The sequence below is a fragment of the Diaphorina citri genome, unplaced genomic scaffold (genome assembly GCF_000475195.1).
Source record: "Diaphorina citri unplaced genomic scaffold, Diaci psyllid genome assembly version 1.1 scaffold3942, whole genome shotgun sequence".
NCBI classification, from domain to species: Eukaryota; Metazoa; Arthropoda; class Insecta; order Hemiptera; family Psyllidae; genus Diaphorina; species Diaphorina citri.
This window is the reverse complement of record NW_007381341.1, coordinates 8733-14266: the sequence shown is the minus strand read 5'-3', so window position 1 is coordinate 14266 and position 5534 is coordinate 8733.

The window sequence follows — 5534 nt, the reverse complement described above, 5'->3', positions numbered from 1 at the left end:
ATTTGAGATCACAAATTTTGAAACAACTAAAACAAGAAGAATAGCGTGTAACCTGTCAAAATCTCAGAACAACATGTAATATGTCCATGGCAGAAATATCATGACATCCTTTTGAAAGTTACAGCAGTCGTTCATATATCTAAATACGTAATGCATTGGTAGAAAACTCTGCTATAATGTGATTAACATTTAAAGCCATGTAATTCGGACAATACATGTTTTCGTCACAAAGATTTCAAGCACCAACTTTTAATCAACAATATAGACCTTTGTGGAAACCAGTAAATCACAAACGTGTGTTTTTCAAGGCTAAATTAAAACTATCACAAGAGCCGGAAAATTCGCCAAAATAATCCGCTCTACACAGCAAATAATCATACGAGTACCATTGAAAGAACTTAACTATGTATGATGTCAAATTTATAGCATTTACCAATATGACTCTACGAGTAATCTGTATGAACCTAGAAAACTTATATGGTACTTTGTCGTATCTTGTGGCCTAGCCTGGTGCACAAGCTACGACATATTTCCCAACTTGATCTTTCGTCTGGTCTTCTGACAGATCGTTGGATGTGTACTCGATATTTTCAGAACCCAACTTGATCTTTCGTCTGGTCTTCTGACAGATCGTTGGATGTGTACTCGATATTTTCAGAAAATTACAGGCTCAGATTGTTGCGTATTTGCGCAAATTCGCGAAATCAGATTATTGTGTATTTTGCGCAAATTCAAAAACTCCGATTGTAGCGCATGAGCGCCATATTTACGCAAATTTACAGGCACAAAAACACAACAATCTGCGTGCAGGAATTTCTACCTCTAGTATCACATATTAAATACAAGCAAAAATTGGTCACTCAAGAGATATTAGGTAGGCAGTTGTGGCCGAAAAGTAACCAGACAGGTGACCAATAGGTAGATACTTATTGAGGATCAATTAGACATTACTAAGTATAATCATACTATTAAAAGGAAATCATAAAACAGTATGAAGTTCAGAATAAGACTATCATAATGAATAATAAAAAAAAGAAACCCCAGGGTAGAGGCTCCTTGTAATACTACGATATAGTTATTATTTATTATTCTAAGATATGACTACACAAACACACAGTTACCTATGCAACCTTGCAAAGTATGCATGTTTATAAGGAATGAGTTTCTCCTAGTTTACTGCTAGACATTACTAAGTATAATCATACTATTAAAAGGAAATCATAAAACAGTATGAAGTTCAGAATAAGACTATCATAATGAATAAAAAAAGTGGAAGGAAGAGGGCAAGAACGCAAGAGCATAAAAATAATAAAAGAAACTATAAGCTATCAGAAACCGATGCAAAGAAAACGTAGAGAAAGGTAAGATTAGCAAAGGGAAAAGAAGGTGGATTAGTACAAGGAAGATGCATAAGGGAAAAGAAGAGCTGAGAGGGAAAGATAGGAACTAGGAGAGAGAATCTAATTTGTTCTAATACCTCGAGGGAATGGACCTTTTCGTATCATCCTCCCTTACCTACCCTTCTTGTCCCTAGATTACCTTATGTACCCTTGAGTACACTATGAGAAAGGTAAGATTAGCAAAGGGAAAAGAAGGTGGATTAGTACAAGGAAGATGCATAAGGGAAAAGAAGAGCTAAGAGGGAAAGATATAGGAACTAGGAGAGAGAATCTAATTTGTTCTAATACCTCGAGGGAATGGACCTTTTCGTATCATCCTCCCTTACCTACCCTTCTTGTCCCAAGATTACCTTATGTACCCTTGAGTACACCATGATTTTTACCTCTGTCTGAATTTCATAATTATGTAGGTACCTATGTGCGAACTTCGCTGGTACACTGCCGTTCAGATAGAACTGGAGTGCAGTTTATACCTACTCGTATGTTTCAAAATGGAGTGTGAATTATTTTGGCGAAAGAAGACGGAGGTAGATATGTTGAAATTTCAAGTAAAGGAAAAAGAAAGGGAAAATGTACCCAAATGGACGTTATGGAAGTATCGATTGTTGGAAACTTAGATTAAATTTATAAGTTAGATCCTTAGAGTGACAGAGGTAAACAATGCTGACGAAAAACATTTGGTTTGGACAAGAGAGTGGACGTTTTGTAAGATAAGTGACCAATGGGGGGGAGAGGGAAAGGAAGCTCTCCTACTCATCTTGGGACCCATGTCAGGAAGAAAACTGTCACAAGATCGAGACGAGGGAGGGAAGAAAATGACACAAGATCGAGGTGAAGTACACTATGATTTTTACCTCTGTCTGAATTTCATAATTATGTATGTGCGAACTTCGCTGGTACACTGCCGTTCAGATAGAACTGGAGTGTAGTTTATACCTACTCGTATGTTTCAAAATGGAGTGTGAATTATTTTGACAAAAGAAGACGGAGGTAGATATGTTGAAATTCCAAGTAAAGGAAAAAGAAAGGGAAAATGTGCCCAAATGGACGCTATGGAAGTATCGATTGTTGGAAACCTAGATTAAATTTATAAGTTAGATCCTTAGAGTGGGATAATTTTATTATGCGTACCTATACCTACAAAAGCAAATTAGCAAATGCAAACAAAGAAGCATTCTCGAAAGAAAATCCATGGAATCATGGAAAGAAAAAAAAAAAAACAACAAAAAAAGTATATCACACTCTAAAAATATGAATGAGATTTTTATAAAGTTGTTCATGGCTTTTAAGACAAACTCCCCAAAACAACTTACTCCTTAGGTACCTGTGGAACTTCTAGCGAAAGCGTTGTGCGTCCATCTCTGAGCGTTCCAAAGTAAAGGTAGCAGCGAAAAATTGAGAAAAAGAGGAAGACACTTGGGGTTAGTTTGAATAAAGGTTGGGCGGATTAGAGTGGCGGGAAGTGGATTTTGGGATTCGCTAGTAAAAGATTTACCTAAAGCTCAACATTGTACCTACACCTGTAACATCTAGGTAGCCAACTACCTATCTACATGTACCTATGCATCGTTGTGCGTCCATCTCTGAGCGTTCCAAAGTAAAGGTAGCAGCGAAAAATTGAGAAAAAGAGGAAGACACTTGGGGTTAGTTTGAATGAAGGTTGGGTGGATTAGAGTGGCGGGAAGTGGATTTTGGGATTCGCTAGTAAAAGATTTACCTAAAGCTCAACACTGTACCTACACCTGTAACATCTAGGTAGCCAACTACCTATCTACATGTACCTATGCAGTAAGTATTTTGTTAATTTACGTTGAAAAAAATAACCATCCAAATATTTGTCACCCAAAATGATCTACGCCACTATGCTGGTTTGGTCGTAAAACTTGAGAAAACAATAAAATATTCAACTAGAAACAACTATTGTGGAGCCTATCTACATGTACCTATGCAGTAAGTATTTTGTTAATTTACGTTGAAAAAAATAACCATCCAAATATTTGTCACCCAAAATGATCTGCGCCACTATGCTGGTTTGGTCGTAAAACTTGAGAAAACAATAAAATATTCAACTAGAAACAACTATTGTGGATAAATTACAAAGATCTAAATCTAGCTACAAAAGATCCAATTGAGACTAATCAAGTTAAGTGAAACCGTAAGTGGAACACGAGATATAAACGGGGTCATTTAGTCATATAGGTACCTAGGTAGGATAGTTAACCTTCTACAAATATACGAACTGTATGCATAATCAAAGCTTAGAAACATTCTAAAAAGACAAATTTATTGTAAGATCAGATAACAGACCTATATTATTAGTGACTTTTTGCACAAATACTAAAACTTTTTTTTCATTATTATTAATCGATCTCTTATTTTCCTGATAAAAAAAGACCTGAACTATTTGTGTTTTCAACTGTACAGATTTCAATCCAATGCTTAATACCTAGATATTCTCTTTTTTTTTTTTTTTTTTTTTTTTTTTTTTTTTTTTTTTGAAATTATTATAAACCTCAAAACATGGAATCTCAGGAGGATTAGTAGAACAACTCAGATTTTTTTCGAGCTGAGTTGGTTTTCTCTTCACGTAGCAAACAAGCAGGGCCCGTCCCTCCGGACAATCCAATGCAATATTTTATGTAACAATTGCATTTCCGCTCCAAAGTGTAGCAAATCTTCTTTCCAAAGCTATAAGTAGGTAAAGAGCGTCAGGTGCAAATACTATGGGGATACGTGACGTTATTTATTACGGGGAATTTCGAGCAGGTACTAGGCAGCGGCCGCCCAGCTCGGCAGCGCTGCCGGGTCGCGCTGCCCGGCAGCTAGGATCGGAACGCCACCTTAAGGAAGGAAGGAAGAAAAGGGAAAATTTGAGACGAAGCGAGGGAGGAAAATAACTCGGGGTGGATAAAGGGAGGGAAATGACACAAGATCGAGGTGCGAGAGGGAAAGAACTCAGGAGTAAGGGGAAAATTTGGGACGAAGCGAGGGGGAGATAACTCAGGCGTACGTAACACTCAAGTACTCCGATAAAGGAGAAAGAGTCCAAGAAATAGAGAGAAACGCTAATGTGAAAAATGGAACATAATAGGGAGCTAGAGGAGTGTAAGATTTAATATGAACTGGTCACTCCATGTACTTTGTGTCACATAAATATTGCTCGCTACATTTATTTCCAATAACTCTCTCCCCATTGAATAGTTTATCTCCCATTGTTTTTCGATGAATTTTTTGTCATGTTACGTTTATTTCCAATAACTCTCTCCCCATTAAATAGTTTATCTCCCATTGTTTTTCGATGAATTTTTTGTCATGTTACGAAAAAAAATAGAGTTGCGGTTTGTTTGTTTTTCCCCTAAATTCGATTTGGGACATCAACTTATGGTTGACCTCAAAATGCAACAACTCGAGAGAGATAAAGTCAATGCAGGAACGATAAAAATGAAAATATTATTGAATATGAAGTTTCTGGAGTGCATCAGAAAGACGCTTGGATATACATATTACATACATATAAATCCAAAGCATTAGCTTTTTGGCAAATACAGGCGGAGAATTTGAAATCATTCGAATCAATTTGTTACGGATGAGAGGTTTTTGTTTTAATTTATTAATTTTCGTTCTATTCCCGATTGTTCCACTTTTTTGCGGTCATGTTCATTGCCATGTGAATGTGTTCTCAAAGGGAATGCTATGTACCTATAAGATGCTTCGTTCATGTTCTGTAGAACTTTCAACGGTGAATGGGTACATATGACATGGGTAGTTGCAACTCGAAACTCTAGAAAGTTTTCTGACTAACTTAATGAGTTGCAAAGCTGCAAATGTCGGAATTTCTAAAGCTGCAAAGCTTACAACTTCCTATTTCAAGAAAAGAGAAAGGCAACTTACGTCGTGGAGTTCATGTCATAGTCCTTGCCACTTTTCTTAGTCTGCTTCTTCTTGCACTTGCAGAAGACAAAGATGAGGGCCACAAACAGAATGAAGATGACCAGAGACACACAAAGTGCCACCAGAGTGGGTGTCGAGAATGCCGTGGCTTCCTTGATGTACGCGGGTCCCACTGTGAAGGAGAAAAGATGTTGGATGAGGATCAATTCTCACGAGTGGGAAATTCGGCTTCAAAATCGTATT